This window comes from Bubalus bubalis, chromosome 13 (assembly GCF_019923935.1).
Source record: "Bubalus bubalis isolate 160015118507 breed Murrah chromosome 13, NDDB_SH_1, whole genome shotgun sequence".
Taxonomy (NCBI): domain Eukaryota; kingdom Metazoa; phylum Chordata; class Mammalia; order Artiodactyla; family Bovidae; genus Bubalus; species Bubalus bubalis.
The window spans coordinates 49,651,554-49,672,058 of NC_059169.1; the positions used below are offsets into that span (position 1 = coordinate 49,651,554).

A 20,505-nucleotide genomic window follows, 5' to 3' on the forward strand; every position below is an offset into this window, starting at 1 on the left:
TTCCTCAAAAAGATCTCTGTCTCCATATTTTAAAAATCTTTCCTTCTTCTCATCTGTTTTTGATTTTTATCATTTTCTTTGCAGCCCATACAGCTCTTATGTTATTTTATTTGTTGACTGTCTAGTTGGCTGTGCCATCATAAGTCAGGGTCTTATCTTGTTTAGTGATGCATTCCTTGGATTAACTTTATTGACAAGAACACAGTCATTTGTTGATAAACATTATATTATTCCAATTACACTAATGAGTAAACTGAGACTCACAGCTGTTATTTTAAGATCACAGAGCTATAAGTAGTAGACTGAGATTTCATCTCAGAAATGTCTAACTTTAAAACCTACAGTTTTTATTATTACTTCTTTTTTCTAAGGAAAATAACTTTAACCATGACTCCATGATCTTTACTAATGTGCATATACATAGCCACAAGAAAAAAACAAACAAACGTAGAAAGACCTTATTTGCATTTTTTTTTCCCCAAGGAATCCTGGAGAGGAATACACTTAAAAATGCTATTAAAAAATTTTTTTTCCTTGATATTGTACCCTTTTGGAATCCATTCCATGATCACATGGGAATTCAAGCACAGGGAATAAGTCCTTGAATATATTATACAATATGGGCCTTAAAATGCTTGTTTATCTATCTTCCTAAAAATGATTCTGGAATGTTAAATGTAATCATTTTGGGGTAGTTTTAGAGAAAAATCCATAAGAAATCTCTAGATTTTAATTCAATTTGAAATACCTATAATATATATACAATGCTTTTTTAATATATACAATGCTTTTTGCTTATCATTTCTTTAAAAATAAATATTGAAACCTCACCAAATGAGTGATTATAATCAATATATAAAAACTTACTATAGTATTTATTTTTTAAAATAAAATGGATTTTCTTCTGGAGTGGCATGTCCTTTGTAATTTTTTTTGGCACAATTTATCTTTATCAAACTGTTTGTCAACCAGCCAAATTTTTGAATCACTGCATTCATGTGAAATAGTTCTTTGGATATGTGAAAAAAAACAAGAATTTCATCATGTTGACTATGTTTTGAAACACAACTGTTTTCCTTATTTTGGAGACTTGATTTTACTAAACAGATAATCTAGTGAACTTGCCTTAAGCTTTAAAAAGTCCCTTCCAACTGTATTCAGAGTTATTGAGTGTAAACATAATTAAGTTTAGCATGTTTAGATCAATCCTAAATGCTCATTCAATATGGTAAGAAAAAAGCACACAATGAGTCTAAAGGACGGGAGTACATTTGTTCCCTGTGTTGTTCAGAAACAAGCCAAATGGAATGAAAGCATTCTGGACCACTTTTTTCTTCCAATAATTAAAAATGCTACTAAATTTATAACTGTGTTTAGTTTCTCAGTTGTGTCTGACTCTTTAGGACCCCATGGACAGCAGTCCACCAGTCCCCTCTGTCCATGGGAATTCTCCAGGCAAGAATATGTTGCCATGCCTTTTTCAGGGGACCTTCTCAACCCAGGGATAGAACCCAGGTCTCCCACATTGCAGGTGGATTCTTTAACTACTGAGCCAGCTGGGAAGCCCAAGAATACTGGAGTGTGTAGCCTATCGCTTTTTCAGGGGATATTCCAGACCAAGGAAGATCTAGGGTCTCCTGTATTGCAGGCAGATTCTTTATCAGCTGAGCTACTAGGGAAGCCAAAATCAAAGAATGACATATCATTGACTTTGGCAATATGGACATAAATACATTAAATTAACTAAAATCTTTTATTTTTGCATAGTTTAGCCTCTGTTCTTAATTCATTGACTACGCTGGCATTTCACACATCTGACAGCTTGAGATATTTTCTTTGAGACACAAAGACAGCAACAAAATCCTATCCTCTTATCTGGTATAAAGTTTTAAACAGATTTTAGACCTTTACTTGGGATACTTCTGGAATATGCTCCTTCTTTCACCTTGATCACATTGTTGAACTGGAAAACTGAATATAACAATGCTATAACCATTTGAACTTACTAATTTGAATGTTTAATTACATACATATCATTTCAAGTGAATGAATGCAGGATTAAACATATTTCCCAAGGTATCTTTGTAAGTAAGAAACAATAAATTTATAAATTTTGTTGAAAATGTTTTAGTATATTAAAGCAATACTGAAGAACCAAGTTCAAGTGGTTAAATAGATTTAACAGATTTAGAAGAGATTTTATTTTTGTCTTAATGACTAAAACTCTTGTTATAAAAATGATCTAAATTGAATTAATTTTGACTATTTAGTAAATTTATATGAATGGAATTTTGGAATATGAAACAACTGGGACCTTGTAAAAAAAAGTTGTTCAGGCTTCATTCATCTTGGCAGTATGCTATGCTATGCTAAGTCACTTCAGTCGTGTCCGACTCTGTGCGACCCCCGAGACAGCAGCCCACCAGGCTCCCCCGCCCCTGGGATTCTCCAGGCAAGAACACTGAAGTGGGTTGCCATTTCCTTCTCCAATGCATGAAAGTGAAAAGTGAAAGTGAAGTCGTTCAGTCGTGTCCGACTCTTAGCGACCCCATGGATTGCAGCCTAACAGGCTCCTCCGTCCATGGGATTTTCCCAGCAAGAGTACTGGAGTGGGGTGCCATTGCCTTCTCCTGGTAGTATACACAGTACATTCTTAAGAATAATACTTTATTAATGTTACCTTTTATAAATTTAGGTTGACTGAATGAACAGATTAGATGACATGTATATGTAGAAAAGGAAATCAGAAAATCTGACATTTTTGAAAACTGATATAATATAGTGTCAGAGAATCAGTTTTGGTCATTAAAGCAAGCCTTTTAATGCTCTGAAACTAAAATTTACCACGAACATTGGTAGGAAATTTTATGAGCATTGTCTTAAATTATTTCGAATATTTAACATTAAAGCCAATTGCTGAAATGAACCAAAACATGCTCTGAGAACACATTGATGTTTTAACACACCTCAGTAACCAGACTGTGTTCATGAAAGATCAATACATTATAATTTGCAATTAAAATTTTATTAAGTTATCTTGCATCTGGTCCCATCACTTCATGGAAAATAGATGGGGAAACAATGGAAATAGTGACAGATTTTATTTTTGAGGGGCTTCAAAATCACCATAGATGGTGACTGCAGCCATGAAATTAAAAGACAATTGCTCTTTGGAAGAAACACTATGACCAACCTCAACAGCATATTAAAAAGCAGAGACATTACTGTGCCAGTAAAGGTCTGTCTAGTGAAAGCTAAGGTTTTTCCAGTAGTCATATATGGAGGTGAAAGGTGGAGTACGCAGAAAGCTGAGCACTGAAAAATTGATGCTTTTAAACTGTGGTGTTGGAGACTCTTGAGAGTCCCTTGGACTGCAAGGAGATCCAATCAGTCCGTTCTAAAGGAAAACAGTTCTGAATATTCATTGGAAGGACTGATGCTGAAGCTGAAACTCCAACACTTTGGCCACCTGATGCGAAGAACTGACTCATTGTAAAAGATCCTAATGCTGGGAAAGATTATAGGCAGGAGGAGAGGGGATGACAGAGGATGAGATGTTTGGATGGCATCACCGACTCAATGGACATGAGTTTGAGTAAGCTCAGGGAGTTGGTGATGGACAAGGAAGCCTGGCGTGCTGCAGTCCATGGGGTCTCAAAGAGTCTGACACGACTGTGCCACTGAACTGAACTGACTGAAGTTACCTTGTGGAAATTAATTATTTAAAAAATATATATTTGGTTAACTAATATAAGGAAGCAATTTACTAAATTAATATTTTCATTCTATATTATAAACTCTCTTTTAGGTATTTAAATTATGTTTTTGCCTATACAGTCATGATTACTTATAATCTATGTAAAACTAATGAGATATTTTAAAGAAATTTTTTACACATAATACTTTATATTTTCTGTAAAATATGTGCATATGCATATTTACTGCTTCTTCATTTTTAGTGGGGTATTGACTCAATATGCTGCCTTTATCAGATATATGAAAACCACTCCAGTACTCTTGCCTGGAAAATCCCATGGATGGAAGAGCCTGGTAGGCTGCAGTCTATGGGGTCGCTCAGACTCGGACATGACTGAGCGACTTCACTTTCACTTTTCACTTTCCTGCATTGGAGAAGGAAATGGCAACCCACTCCAGAGTTCTTGCCTGGAGAATCCCAGGGACGGGGGAGCCTTGTGGGCTGCCGTCTCAGGGGTTGCACAGAGTCGGACACGACTGAAGCGACTTAGCAGCAGTAGCAGCAGCAGTGATCATCAAAATGACTTAATTTCTATACTTTATTATTTAAGGAAAACTAAAAACATATATATTTCAAGTATAATCACTTTTTTTCTGCTTAACATAGAAATGGTAAAGAATCTGGCTGATAATGCAGAAGATGTGGGTTCAATCCCTGGGTCAGGAAGATCCCCTAGGGTAAGGAAATGGCAACCCACTTCAGTATTCTTGCCTGGTAAATTCATGGGCAGAGGAGCCTTGCAAGTTACAGTCCATGGGGTTGCAAAGGATCAGACACAACTGAGCACTCATGCACACAGCACATATAAAAATAATCTCAAATTCCTTAATGTGTGTAATTTTCAGTACTGTTAAATTTACCATCTAGTGGAGAATATGAGATAGAAATCAGGTCTATTTCTCAACAATATTACATATTTTTCATATTTTATATTTGCTTTACTAAATGTACAGATAGTCATGTATTATAATCTCTAATAACATAAGCTATTTGGAATTCATGTTGAAATTTCACAATATACTTCTATACACAAATATGTTAGCAATATCTATGTGGTATGTCTTTGGTAGCACATTTTATAGGGTACTGGAATGCAAAAGTAGGAAGTCAAGAAATACCTGGAGTAACAGGCAAATTTGGCCTTGGAATACAGAATGAAGCAGGGCAAAGACCAATAGAGTTTTGCCAAGAAAATGCACTGGTCATAACAAACACCCTCTTCCAACAACACAAGAGAAGACTATACATGGATATCACCAGATGGTCAACACCGAAATCAGATTGATTATATTCTTTGCAGCCAAAGATGGAGAAGCTCTATACAGTCAGCAAAAACAAGACCAGGAGCTGACTGTGGCTCAGACCATGAACTCCTTATTGCCAAATTCAGACTGAAATTGAAGAAAGTAGGGAAAACCACTAGACCATTCAGGTATGACCTAAATCAAATCCCTTATGATTATACAGTAGAAGTGAGAAATAGATTTAAGGGCCTAGATCTGATAGATAGAGTGCCTGATGAACTATGGACTGAGGTTCGTGACATTGTACAGGAGACAGGGATCAAGACCATTCCCATAGAAAAGAAATGCAAAAAAGCAAAATGGCTGTCTGGGGAGGCCTTACAAATAGCTGTGAAAAGAAGAGAAGTGAAAAGCAAAGGAGAAAAGGAAAGATATAAACATCTGAATGCAGAGTTCCAAAAAATAGCAAGAAGAGATAAGAAAGCCTTCTTCAGCAATCAATGCAAAGAAATAGAGGAAAATTAAAAGACGCTTGCTCCTTGGAAGAAAGCTATGACAAACCTAGACAGCATATTAAAAAGCAGAGACATTACTTTGCCAACAAATGTCCATCTAGTCAAAGCTATGGTGTTTCCAGTAGTCATGTATGGATGTGAGAGTTAGACCATAAAGAAAGCTGAGTGCCAAAGAACTGATGCTTTTGAACTGAAGTGTTGGGACTCTTGAGAGTTCCTTGGACAGCAAGGAGATTCAGCCAGTCAATCCTAAAGGAAATCAACCCTGAATATTTATTGGAAGGACTGATGCTGAAGCTGAAGCTCTGATACTTTGCCCACCTGATTTAAAGAACTGACTCATGGAAAAGACCATGATGCTGGAAAAATTGAAAGAAGGAGGAGAATGGGACGACAGAGGATGAGATGGTTGGACTGCATCATGACTCAATGGACATGAGTTTGAGCATGCTTCAGGAGTTGGTGATGGACAGGGAAGCCTGGCATGCTGCAATCCATGGGTTCACTGTGAGGTGCACATGACTGAGTGACTGAACTGAACTGAGCCAAAGTGAACTTTTCATTAGTCTGATTAAAAACCCACTCCTCCTTTAACTTCACTGAATAAAGAAAGAAATTAAAGGGGAGTGTGTTTAGGAAATTCATGATAAACTATGAATTTAATATGTGGTTGGAATATATTTAGAAACAAATCACAGCATGTGACTAATAATTCTAAATATTTGCATATGAAATAATTACTATTGTGAAATATTCAATTTATTTCCAGAAATAAAAAGAATAAAAAAAAAAAAAGAAATAGAGGAAAACAACAGAATGGGAAAGACTAGGGATCTCTTCAAGAAAATCAGAGATACCAAAGGAACATTTCATGCAAAGATGAGCTCAATAAAGGACAGAAATGGTATGGACCTAACAGAAGCAGAAGATATTAAGAAGAGGTGGCAAGAATACACAGAAGAACTGTACAAAAAAGGTCTTCATGACCCAGATAATCACGATGGTGTGATCACTGACCTAGAGCCAGACATCCTGGGATGTGAAGTCAAGTGGGCCTTAGAAAGCATCACTACGAACAAAGCTAGTGGAGGTGATGGAATTCCAGTTGAGCTATTCCAAATCCTGAAAGATGATGCTGTGAAAGTGCTGCCCTCAATATGCCAGCAAATTTGGAAAACTCAGCAGTGGCCACAGGACTGGAAAAGGTCAGTATTCATTCCAATCCCAAAGAAAGGCAATGCCAAAGAATGCTCGAACTCCCGCACAATTGCACTCATCTCACACGCTAGTAAAGTAATGCTCAAAATTCTCCAAGCCAGGCTTCAGCAATATGTGAACCGTGAACTTCCTGATGTTCAAGCTGGTTTTAGAAAAGGCAGAGGAACCAGAGATCAAATTGCCAACATCCGCTGGATCATCAAAAAAGCAAGAGAGTTCCAGAAAAACATCTATTTCTGCTTTATTGACTATGCCAAAGCCTTTGACTGTGTGGATCACAATAAACTGTGGAACATTCTGAAAGAGATGGGAATACCAGACCACCTGATCTGCCTCTTGAGAAATTTGTATGCAGGTCAGGAAGCAACAGTTAGAACTGGACATAGAACAACAGACTGGTTCCAAATAGGAAAAGGAGTTCGTCAAGGCTGTATATTGTCACCCTGTTTATGCAACTTATATGCAGAGTACATCATGAGAAATGCTGGGCTGGAAGAAACACAAGCTGGAATCAAGATTGCCAAGAAATATCAATAACCTCAGATATGCAGGTGATACCACCCTTATGGCAGAAAGTGAAGAGGAACTCAAAAGCCTCTTGATGAAAGGAAAGTGGAGAGTGAAAAAGTTGGCTTAAAGCTCAACATTCAGAAAACGAAGATCATGGCATCTGGTCCCATCACTTCATGGGAAATAGATGGGGAAACAGTGGAAACAGTGTCAGACTTTAGTTTTCTGGGCTCCAAAATCACTGCAGATGGTGACTGCAGCCATGAAATTAAAAGACGCTTACTCCTTGGAAGGAAAGGTATGACCAACCTAGATAGCATATTCAAAAGCAGAGACATTACTTTGCCAACAAAGGTTCGTCTAGTCAAGGCTATGGTTTTTCCTGTGGTCATGTATGGATGTGAGAGGTGGACTGTGAAGAAGGCTGAGTGCTGAAGAATTGATCCTTTTGAACTGTGGTATTGGAGAAGACTCTTGAGAGTCTCTTGGAGTGCAAGGAGATCCAACCAGTCCATTCTGAAGGAGATCAGCCCTGGGATTTCTTTGGAAGGAATGACGCTGAAGCTGAAACTCCAGTACTTTGGCCACCTCATGCAAAGAGTTGACTCATTGGAAAAGACTCTGATGCTGGGAGGGATTGGGGGCAGGAGGAGAAGGGGACGACAGAGGATGAGATGGCTGGATGGCATCACTGATTTGATGGACGTGAGTCTGAGTGAACTCCGGGAGTTGGTGATGGACAGGGAGGTCTGGCGTGCTGGGATTCATGGGGTGGCAAAGAGTCGGACACGACTGAGCGACTGATCTGATCTGATCTGATTCATTCATAATTAAGGAATTCAATTGTCTTTAATACATATCCTTTTAAGGGCAATAATGAAAACAAATTGTGAGTATTAAGCAATTTAAAAAATCTAGAGTACTATATAATACTATAATCCAGACTAATCTCAGAAGCTTGTCAAGAAGTTGAAAGTAGGCTATGCCTGTTGGGATGCAGATTCTAAATCTTTGAGTATTCATAATCATGAACCTGTGCATTTAACTTCTAACTATTAATAATTTAGTCAGAGATGCCAATTCTCTAACTATCATGGATAAATATGATTATTAAGCATGCTAAATACTCAAGACCATCATGCCAAGATAAGACTAAATCCATGAAATTAGTAAATCTTATAAATAAGTATGTGTGTGTAAATAGAAAATCTTAATGCTTAGGGGTGTGTGTGTGTGTGTGTTTAGCCAACTTCTTTATATAGTTAATATCTGAAGGACAATATGGTAAGCAAAATAAGCCAGAAAAAGGAAGACAAATACTATGTGGTATTATCATTTACATGTGGAATCTAAAAAAAAAAAAAAAGGCCAATTTCATGTAAACAGATTCCCCAACTTGTTAGCTCTTCCTCTTTAGGGCTCTGTTTCACACAGATATTTTTCAAAAAATTTAAAAGTACCAAATGGAATAAACACGTAGTGAATTATAAAGCATGAATACCTTGAAAAAAATAAAAACAGAAAAATAGAAACAGAATAAAATAGTGGCAATGCGGAAGACCTGGGTTCGACCCCTGGGTTGGGAAGATCCCCCAGAGAAGGAAAAGGCTACCCACTCCAGTATTCTGGCCTGGAGAATTCCATGGACTGTATAGTCCGTGGGTAGCAAAGAGTCGGACATGACTGAGTGAATATCACTTCACTTCACTTCACTTCACTTCACTCAAGGGCTAGAGAGAGGGAAAACAGGGTGATGTAAGTCAAAGGGTACAAATTTTAGCTGTAAGAAGTGTAAGTTCTAAGGCTCTAATGTGACTCTAGTTAATAAAACAGTCTTGTAAAGCTGAAAATTGCTGAAAGTAGATCTTACCACACACAAACAAATTACCTGTGTCTACTATATGAGTTGACCAGTGTGTAATTATCTTGATCTTGGTAATCATATTACACTGTGTATATCAAATCATCACACTATACACTTTAAACATATACAATTATACTTGTCAATTATTCCTCAATAAAGTTTAAAAAAGAAGAATGAGAAAATAAGGGACTATTGAGTTGAACCACACTGCTTTACATTGACATCTTAAAATATTGATATAGGTTGAAGCACAAAATTCAATAATAAAGGAAATAACTTTCAACATTTTGTAAAATCAGAGTTCATACATACTGCAATTTTACAAGTAGTCAGTTGACATAAAATCTTAGACAAATCAATAAGAAATCTACAAAAACAAATGTGCAGGAGAAAACAAAAACAACAACAAAAACTATCTCTCCCAAATTAACATGTTTCCCAGCTAAGTCTTCCAACATGTTCCTAATTATTTCCAGTTTTGGTATTAAGGCACATTGGGAATTGAATACACCACAACAGTCCTCACATAAGGATAACAATTTCATACAGAAACAATTAACAGATGTTTTATTTTTAAGTTGGGGATTCTGGTCACAGAGTTTGTAGAACTGCTATGAAATTAGGATGACTTAATAAAAATACCCCTGTATCATTTACCACTCTAAATTTATTTCTTTCGGAAAATAAATGTTCTGGCTTAGTCTTTTAAGGATGCATTTAAAATATTGCCTTTTTATATGAAAACTGACTAAGTACTTGGTAGAAGATATGTTGTGCTACTGCTACTGAAGTATGACTCTTATGAGTGTGGCTTATAGAAAGTCTCAGAATGATATAAAATGGTCCATTTAGCTTATGTTTATATAAACCCCATTACTCTGTAAAGTTCAAAAAGGAATAGCTGCTATATTTCTGTGATTCAGTCTTCTTCTTGTTGCCTATTTCTTTCTGATAACCTGAAGTATCTTCAGTTTTTTTTTTTTTTTCCCCTAATCCAGAGGTCTAAGAGAGATCTGAATGGGAAAACATGATGGTACTTATTAACCTAGTGAAAAATATTGCTTTCAGCTTAACATAAGAATGAGTGTGAAAATTTTCACCTTTAACTTATAGTTGCACAACAGAGAAGTCAAGATCACTAGAAATATAAAAGGCTTGCAAAATAGAAATAAAAACATATCATTCAAATTGAACTTATATTATAATCAAAATGTGATTTTGATACTTTATGAATACATTAGTTATATCAAAGGAGGAATCCTTTTGATAATCAATGAGTTGAACAGAGGCTGGAAAGCTATGAATATTGATAAAAAATTCTACAAAAAGTAGAACAAATGATAAATTAAATATGTTAAAGATAGATTAAAAGAGACAATTTAAGGGCTGCAAACAAATTCCAACAACACAAGAAAGACTCTATACATGTACATCACCAGATGGCCAACACTGAAATCAGACTGATCATATTTTTGCACCCAAAGATGGAGAAGCTCTATACAAGAAGAAAAACAAGAATGGGAGCTGACTATGGCTTAGATCATGAACTCCTTATTGCTAAATTCAGACTTAAATTGAAGAAAGTAGGGAAAACCACTAGATCATTCAGGTATGACCTGAATGAAATCACTTCCACTTACAGTGGAAGTGAGAAATAGATTTAAGGGACTAGATCTGATAGACAGAGTGCTTGATGAACTATGGACAGAGGTTCATGACATTGTACAGGAGACAGGTATCAAGACCAATCCCAAGAAAAAGAAATACAAAAAGGCAAAACGGCTGTCTGAAGAGCCCTTACAAATAGCTGTGAAAAGAAGAGAAGCTAAAGGCAAAGGAGAAAAGGAAAAATATACCCATTTGAATGCAGAGTTCCAAAGAAGAGCAAGGAGAGATAAGAAGGCCTTCCTCAGTGATCAGTGCAAAGAAAATGAGGAAAACAATAGAATGGGAAATCTTAGAGATCTCTTCAAGAAAATTAGAGATTTTCTCAGAGGTTCTTTGAGATTGTCTTAGAGGTTCCCCTTTTTCAACCAAGGGAACATTTCATGCAAAGATGGGCTCAATAAAGGACAGAAATGGTATGGACCTAACAGAAGCAGAAGATATTAAGAAGAGGTGGCAAGAATACACAGAAGAACTGTACAAAAAAGATCTTCATGATCCAGATAAACACGATGGTGTGATCACTCACCTAGAGCCAGATATCCTGCAATGTGAAGACAAGTGGGCCTTAGGAAGCATCACTGTGAAGAAAGCTAGTGGAGATGATGGAATTCCAGTTGAGGTATTTCAAATCCTAAAAGATGATGCTATTGCTGCACTCAATATGCCAGCAAATATGGAAAACTCAGCAGTGGCCACAGGACTGGGAAAGGTCAGTTTTCATTTCAATCCCAAAGAAAGGCAACGCCAAAGAATGCTTAAACTAATGCACAACTACACTCATCTCACATACTAGTAAAGTAATGCTCAATATTCTCCAAGCCAGGCTTCAGCATTACATGAACCATGAACTTCTAGATGTTCAAGTTGGTTTTAGAAAAGACAGAGGAACCAAAGATCAAAATGCCAACATCCTCTGCATCATGACCCAGAGGGATGGTATGGGGAGGGAAGTGGGTGGGGAGTTCAGGATTAGGAACACGTGTACATCCGTGGCGGATTCATGTTGATGTATGCAAAACCAATACAATACTGTAAAGTAATTAGCCTCTAATTAAAATAAATAAATTTAAATTAAAAAAATAAAGAAAAAGCAAGAGAGTTCCAGAAAAACATTTATTTCTGCTTTATTGACTATGCCAAAGCCTTTGACTGTGTGGATCACAAGAAACTGGAAAATTCATAAAAAGATGGGAATATCAGACCATCAGACCTGCCTCTTGAGAAATCTGTATGCAGGTCGGGAAGCAACAGTAAGAACTGGACATGAAACAACAGACTGGTTCCAAATAGGGAAAGAGGTACGTGAAGGCTGTATGTTGTCACCTGCTTACTTAACGTATATGCAGAGTACATCATGAGAAACGCTGGGCTGGATGAAGCACAAGCTGGAATCAAGATTGCCAGGAGAAATATCAATAACCTCAGATATGCAGATGACACCACCCTTACGGCAGAAAGTGAAGAAGAACTAAAGAGCTCTTGATGAAAGTGAAAGAGGAGAGTGAAAAAGTTGGCTTAAAGCTCAACATTCAGAAAAGTAAGATCAAGGCATCTGGTTCCATCACTTCATGGGATATAGATGGGAAACAGTGACAGATTCTATTTTTTGGGGCTCCAAAATCACTGTAGATGGTGATTGCAGCCATGAAATTAAAAGACACTTACTCCTTGGAAGGAAAGTTATGACCAACCTAGATAGCATATTCAAAGGCAGAGACATTACTTTGCCAGCAAAGGTCCATTTAGTCAAGGCTATGGTTTTTCCAGTGGTCATGTATGGATGTAAGAGTTGGACTATAACAAAAGCTGAGCATCAAAGAATTGATGGTTTTGAACTGTGGTGCTTAAGAAGACTCTTGCAAGTCCCTTGGACTACAAGGAGATTCAGCCAGTCCATCCTAAAAGAAATCAGTCTTGCATGTTCATTGGGAGTACTGATGTTGAAGCTGAAACTTCAATCCTTTGGCCAACTAATGTGAAGTTCTGACTCATTTGAAAAGACCCTGATGCTGGGAAAGATTGAAAGCAGGAGGAGCCCGGGATGACAGTGGATGAGATGGTTGGATGGTTCACCGACTCAATGGACATGAATTTGGGTAAACTCCATGAGTTGGTGATGTACAGGGAGGCCGGGCATGTTGTGGTTTACGGGGTCGCAAAGAGTCAGACACGACAGAGCAACTAAACTGAACTGAACTGAACTGAAACAAATTTGATTAGTGAGTAGTCTCCTTTGAGAGAATTGCAAAATGGTATGGATACCAGAAAGTTTTTATAGGATAAGAATAAAAAAAAAAGGAAAAGAAAAATAGAAAATATCTGATTCAATGGGGCCACATAGTCAATCTGGTTTGGGTTAAAAAGCCCAGAGTTGCTTGGTGTTTGGGAAATCTTTGAATAGATAGACCACATTTCCTGTAAGATAAGGGAAGCATTTACAGGAACAAAAAGGTTATCTAGGTTTCCTTGGCTTACCTAGTACCCTAGGTACAGCACATAATGTGGATTATGTTTTTTGTTTCATTTTTATGACTACATTTATTGTCATTGGGAAAGCCAATAACAATTTTAACTTAAATGTTTACAAAATGCCTCTTGGATTATGATGAAATTTACCATTTCCTGATTATTCACAATATTCTTACTTATCCTAAAAATTGTTTAGTCACTAAGTCATGTCTGACTCTTTTGTGACCCAATGGAATGTATCCACCAGACTCTTATGTCCAAGAATACTGGAGTGGGTTGCCATTTTCTTCTCCAAATACAAAAAAAAAATTACTTACTTTGAATTACTATAAATGGAGATTAACATATAACCATTATTTTTTGTTTATTTAAAAGAAGCATAGCTCTCTTTTCTATTGAAACTTGTGTGTGCTCTTTCCAATGACTTAGAATGAAAAGACATTGCAAAGCAAATTTTTCAAAGATCCAACAATTATTCTCTCTAACATATTTCTGGGGATTTAGTGACAGTCTAACCAGAAGTGCTGTCCTTCAATCAAATAGGTTCCAATAATAAAGAAATCTCCATATTTATTTTTTTTTAATTTGTTATTTTATTTTATTTTTAAACTTTACAATATTGTATTAGTTTTGCCAAATATTGAAATGAATCTGCCACAGGTATACCTGTGTTCCCCATCCTGAACCCTCCTCCCTGAAACTAGAACACTTTCTAACACCATACACAAAAATAAACTCAAAATGGATTAAAGATCTCAATGTAAGACCAGAAACCATATTTATTTTTATAGTAAAAGTCATTAACCTTAAGACCATTTTGAACTACAGATTGGGTACATATTTAGATTCAGAGCTTTCCCCCTCCAGTCCCTTCAACATTATTTGTTTTAACAAAGAAAGAGTCAAGCTTTAAAACATTTTCTGAAAGTTTGTTTTTTCTCCTCATCAACTACTTTCAGAGGAAGCAAATGGAAAGATTTATGAATGGGAAAGAAAGAAAGAAAAGAAAGGAAGGAAGGAAGCATGGAAGGAAGAAATAAGAAAAAGGAAAAAATATTGGCAGCAAGAGGTTCAGGTAGTAGCCTCTTGTATTTATTTAAAATATGGTTGCCGCAACCAAACACTTTATCTTTCTTATGCTCAGTTGGAGGAAGTGATGAGCTGGAACACATCTGTTGGTTTTGGCTGCCCTAACGAACCCCTTCTTCGTAGAGTGCTTTGTTGTAATCATAGATATTGACATCCATTTTAAGCTTTATTTTAAATGCTTTGGCTTTGCATCTGGAATTAATCATCACATTTTCTTGATAGGGAATACTGATTCTCATGCTTTCTGCTTATGGTCCTGGCTTTGTTTTTGCAACATGGAAGAAAAGTACTATGAATTATTAATTAGACCATTGATTTGATATATTCTTTATTTTTTTTTTACTTGAAGTATACTTGATTTAGAATGTTGTGCTTCACATATGTAGCATAGTGATATATGTATATATGTATATACAGATATACATCAGTTCAGTTTAGTTCAGTCGCTCAGTCGTGTCCAACTCTTTGCCACCCCATGAATTGCAGCACGCCAGGCCTCCCTGTCCATCACCAACTCCGAGTTCACTCAAACTCATGTCCATCGAGTCAGTGATGCCAGCCACCCATCTCATCCTCTGTAGTCCCCTTCTCCTCTTGCCCCCAATCCCTCCCAGCATCAGTGTCTTTTCCAATGAGTCAACTCTTCGCATGAGGTGGCCAAAGTATTGGAGTTTCAGCTTTACCATCAGTCCTTCCAATGAACACCCAGGACTGATTTCCTGTAGGATGGACTGGTTGGACCGCCTTGCAGTCCACGGGACTCTCAAGGTAAATACTATCTGTATCACAAACTAAAATAAATAATTATCCTTTTTAAAAATCAAAAAAAAAAAAAAAAAGAGTCTTCTCCAACACCACAGTTCAAAAGCATCAATTCTTCCATGCTCATCTTTCCTCACAGTCCAACTCTCACATCCATACATTACCACTGGAAAAATCAGAGCCTTGACTAGACAGACCATTGTTGGCAAAGTAATGTCTCTGCTTTTGAATATGCTATCTAGGTTGGTCATAACTTTCCTTCCAAGGAGTAATCGTCTTTTAATTTCATGGCTGCAGTCACCATCTGCAGTGATTTTGGAGCCCCCCAAAATAGTCTGACACTGTTTCCACTGTTTCCCCATCTATTTCACATGAAGTGATGGGACCACACAAATATATACAGGGATAATATTTTTCAGATTATTTTCTCTTATAGAGCATTACAAAATATTGAATATATTAGGCATAGTTCTATGGGTTCCCTGACTTACACAGTAGGTCCTTGATTTGATGTATTCTAAGCTCAGTTTTTTGTTTATTTGACACATTTTCATAAAAATATGTGTTTTGTTCTTTGCCTAGCTAGTGAATCTGTCCATTGCTGGGAAAAAGGGCATAGTCATATGCCTGAATTTATGAAGACTGTTCCATCTCAGCAGTATACTGAAACCAGTCAATATTTCAAATCTCCCTAATGGAAATCTAGTCTCATATTGAAAGGTTACCAATGCAGAAACAAAATTGAGACTCTGTCCTTTAGAAAATAAAGGTCTGTGTATTTTATATTCAGCATCAGTGATTTATTTGGATATATTTATTTTGGTCCCCAGTTAAACAGTTCTCTAGAATGTTGAAAAAGGATTTTTGGAGTCATTTATTTATTTAATATGGAAAAAAAAATAAATGCATAATTTCACTTGTATGAAATTAAGTATTTTCTCTCAAAAATATCAACACTACTACAATATTACAATGATTATTTATTAAAATGAGAACTAAACTAGAAAATGCTAATTAAATGTATTTAATATGCACTTAGGTTCTATTCATTGTGGATTCTTGTAAATGGTTCAATGGTTGGATTATGTTCAGCAATATGCATCAAGCAGATAGACAGATGTGAAAGAGACATGGAGACAGATGTGTGAGGGAGAACTATATTTTATACAAATTAAAATTACTAAGCAAAACAGTGCCTTTAGAGTATTTCTTTTCTGCAGACTGTCTTTTCCTAAGCCAAATTTAGGAAGAAAGAGGAGGTTTATGCAACATTCATCATTTAAGGAGTTAATAAACCTCTAAAATTCTGTGATCTCAACACGTTAACAATGCAAATGGTAATTACTATACAGTCAACTGAGTTTATACTCGAATAATAAAATACATGAACACAACAAAACTCACAAAACTAAAGCTTGTTTCACAAAATAATGTATGTTTCTTTACCTACCAAGTTGAAAACATTTATAAAAATACACCAAACATTTTGGATATCTACAGAGAAATTTCACCTCCTACTATCTTCAGGCTGTACAGAAACAGGAAAGAAACATTAATGCTAACTTAAGTTAGATAAAGAAAAGGGAGTCAATACTGTGATTGTGAGTGTGAGTGTGTGTGTGTGTGTGTGTGTGTTTGGAAGACAAGAGAGAAATTGTGTGCACGTCCCTGACTTGGGTTCTAACTCTGGTTATATTATCACTTGATTATAATCCTACTGATCTAGGACCAGTTTAATTTTGATTTGTTGGTTTTGTAGACACCTTTGCCATCTTACCTAGGACCAGAGCCTGATGGCTAAAACAGTGTGCATTCTATCCTTAGACATACATTCTCCATTCTGCACACCTAAGAGCTACATGAATTTGGAGTGGTTACAGAATCTTTACATCTTAATTTTCCAGTTTGTGAGAAAGAATTACAATCCCTAATTTATAGACTTGCTTTGGGAACATATAATACATGGAAATCACCTATCATAATGAATAGCAGTATTCAATATATTTTTTCCCAAACTTTGAAATGATATCATGGAAAATAATTGCAATCATCTTAGAATCATGTTATGGCATGAGGATACAATCTCAATATATTTGTTTTTAGTTTAATTAATAGAATCAGGGCATTTGAAGCTGGTTATTTCATTGGGAGTCCATTAAGGGATATATGGATAATTGTAAGCAGACATTTTTCTTTTTCTGTGCATCAAATCAGTCTTGTTTCAGACATGGGTAACTAAAAAGGCTTACACTACTACCTATGCTAAGTATTTATTTTTATGCAAATATAATCCTATAAAATAATAGCACAGACATTTAATAAGTTACATTTAATGAATATCTCAGGAGACTGAAGTTAGAAGTTGTGCATCTTATAATAATCATTGGCTAATAACAGCTCAATAAACTACTGTTAGAGAAAATTATGAATGGAAAAGAAAAATGCTAAAATGGAGTCACACTTGTTCGGCTTAAATGTGATTGTTTACAATTCTAAGTTATTAAGTAAATTCTGAATAGACCTATTTGAAGGGTACTACTTTGATCATTTTGCAGCATATTTTACTAACTAAAAGGTGCCTTATTCCTCCATAATACCCTATGTGTTGACTCTTTAGAAAGTAATAGCTGCCATGTCTATCTTTTCCTGTGATCCATGGATAAGCTGAACATTCCTGGTAGCATCTGTATGTTTTACTTCGGTGCTACACTTACACATTAATGTGACTATGTTTTACCAATTAGAATTAGGCTGCTGGTAGCTTGCTTGTCACTTGTTCCCTTCTTCCTACTAGTATTTTAAAAGCCTAAATTCTGGTAGTAACAAACCTTTCTATTTTTTAACTTTGCCTCTGATTTTTTATTTAGGACATTGCTTTAAAGAGAATAGGATATTGGGGGGTTCTGAATTTCACTGTGCTGTGCTTATTTGCTCTGTTGTGTCCAACTCTTTGCCATCCCATGGACTTTAACCCACCAGGGTCCTCTGTGCATGGGATTCTCCAGCCAAGAATACTGCCCTGGGTTGCCATTTCCTTCTCCAGGGGATTTTCCTGACCCACTGATCAAACCTATGTCTCCTACAGTGGCATAGTGCTCTTCACCACTAAGCCACCAGGGAAACTGGATAGGTAAATTATATTTATTTTGATATTTATCTTTTCCCTCCTTCCTTTCCTTCCTTTTCTTCCAAACTTCTTCCTTCCTTAGTTCTCCATTCATTTACACATTCAACAAATATTTATTGAGTATCATCTATGCACCAAGAGTTGTTTGGGTAAAATTTCTTTTTTTTTTTTCACATTCTGATTAAACAATAGAATAAATCTATATTACTTAATACATGCCTCCTTTGATTATGGTCAAATTAGATACTGTTTTTATTGCTTTAGGAATTGCCTTAGGAGTTCTGAAAGTCAGAATGCCTGAGGCAGTCATCTCTGTTCTATTGATACCACATGCGTCAGCCATGGTAGCAATATTCTCATTTTCCCACAAGTGAAAAAGTTGGTGCTTATAGAAAAATCAGTCTTCAAAACCATTGCTGACTCTATTCATCAAGCTCCTGGTAGAAAAGGGGAAAGTGAACAGCTTCATGTGAACAATTTGTATTTACTGGGTGTGAGAGATTACTTGATTGCCTGTTGATTGCCTATCCTCATTTAGGCTGAAGCAACAGGCAAGTGTGAACATAATTAATTGGGGATTTGGGATAGTATAGGAACAAACTGACCTCTGTAATGGTTGCAATTGGAACTATAAGTACCACTCTACCTTTATGGCAGACTATGAGGAGATTTAAGCCAAAGGAAAAATGATGGAAGTGATAAATCTGCTGTTAATTATGTTTGCATATATTATTTTCAATTCTGTCCCTTTTTAAATTGTTAGTGCTCATGGAAATAACAATCCACAGAGAGACATGGTACTCTGTGGTATTCTGTTTTATGGTGTTCCCTTGCTCTCTTTCTTCCTTTCACATACTACTTTAAATCCCCCGCCCCCCGTCTCCCCCAGGCTCCATCAGTGCCTTAGGCTGTGAAATCTGATTAGGAAATGAGTTGCTCCTAGACAGATCAGATATATTTTATATGGGAGTAATTTCTTCCAGGGTATCATGAGAGTACACTAATATGAGTGTTTGACATAGTGATTTATCAGTGTCTTTAATATGTCATTTAAATATTAGAGTCCCCTGATCCAACAGGATTTGGTTGGAGTGGTGGCTAAACCTTCTGTTTTCTTTTTTTGTTTTTGTTTGTTTGTTTGTTTTTAAGATGCCTAGTTTAGCACAGCCAATTCTTATAACACTCATTGTATAGTTGTCTTTGGGATTTTTGTCCCCACATTTTATGTTTTATCACATTATACATTTTTCATCTCTTTCCTCCAGCTTTTGTCTAATCCTTACAGGATTATGTTTATCCTGAAAGTTCTACTCCTAGAAAATTTTGAAAGAAGTGGCTCAATCCATAAGCCATCTTATTAAAACATTCTTTACATTTTATGGTTTTCTCTAAGTAATATTCTCTAAATATTACAAAAATATTTTGGACTATAAACTTTGTAACAAAGAAAAAGAAAGAATGAAAGTGAGGGAGTCATCTGAATAATATTGGAGTTGACTGCCAGTGAGCAAAAATATTTTTAAGCTATTAGTTTGATGAAATATTTTAAGCATAGGAAAAAATTATCAGGGAAGCTGAATGAAAGCATTCCTTAAAATAGCTTTATTAGTTACTCCCCTCATGATTACAAAATCTTTGACAATCACACACCTGGTACACAGGAAGGTGCTTAATTCAGGACCATAGGGCCTCATTAGCAGATTCTTCAATACAAATGTTGTGGTCCCTGTGTCAGAATTTCTTTGTAAAATAGCAAGAATACATCTTTCCACTGTTTTCCTCTCTTGTGGACAAAATGCCCAAGAGACTAAAAATTAATAATTGAAATCAGCATTCATAATATCTAGAAGTTAACTACTTTATTGTTTTTGTTTCTTTAATTAACTAAAATAAAATTTTATTTGTACACAGATTTGGGACAAAATTTGTAGTAGACATGACTTGTTTTTAACCCCAAAATGCCTGTTCTAAATAATGTTCAATGTAATTACAATCAATTCCCAAAAGGTGCTTTAAGAAGGAGCTTTATTTCATTATCACTGTTAGTTACAATGATAACCAATGATAAGTAGGATGAGATAAAAATATACTTGTATTAACTGAAACAAAATTAAATACTTGTTCAGTTTCTTCATCTATAAAAAACTGGCAATATATACCATGTGGTGTTATTAACAATGTCATAGAAAAGGTCTTATTTAGCCTCCATAACAATAATTATTTTTCTTTAACTTGGAGGATTTCACCAAAATAATATTTGCTACTTTAAAATGTTTTTCTCT

General features: G+C 35.9%; 1 protein-coding gene across 4 annotated transcripts in view; it reads left to right on the forward strand.

The window, feature by feature from the left end:
• Positions 1-20,505, forward strand: part of PCDH9 (protocadherin 9) — a 1,142,043-nt gene that overhangs the window by 514,367 nt on the left and 607,171 nt on the right. The gene's annotated exons all lie outside the window — the stretch shown is intronic.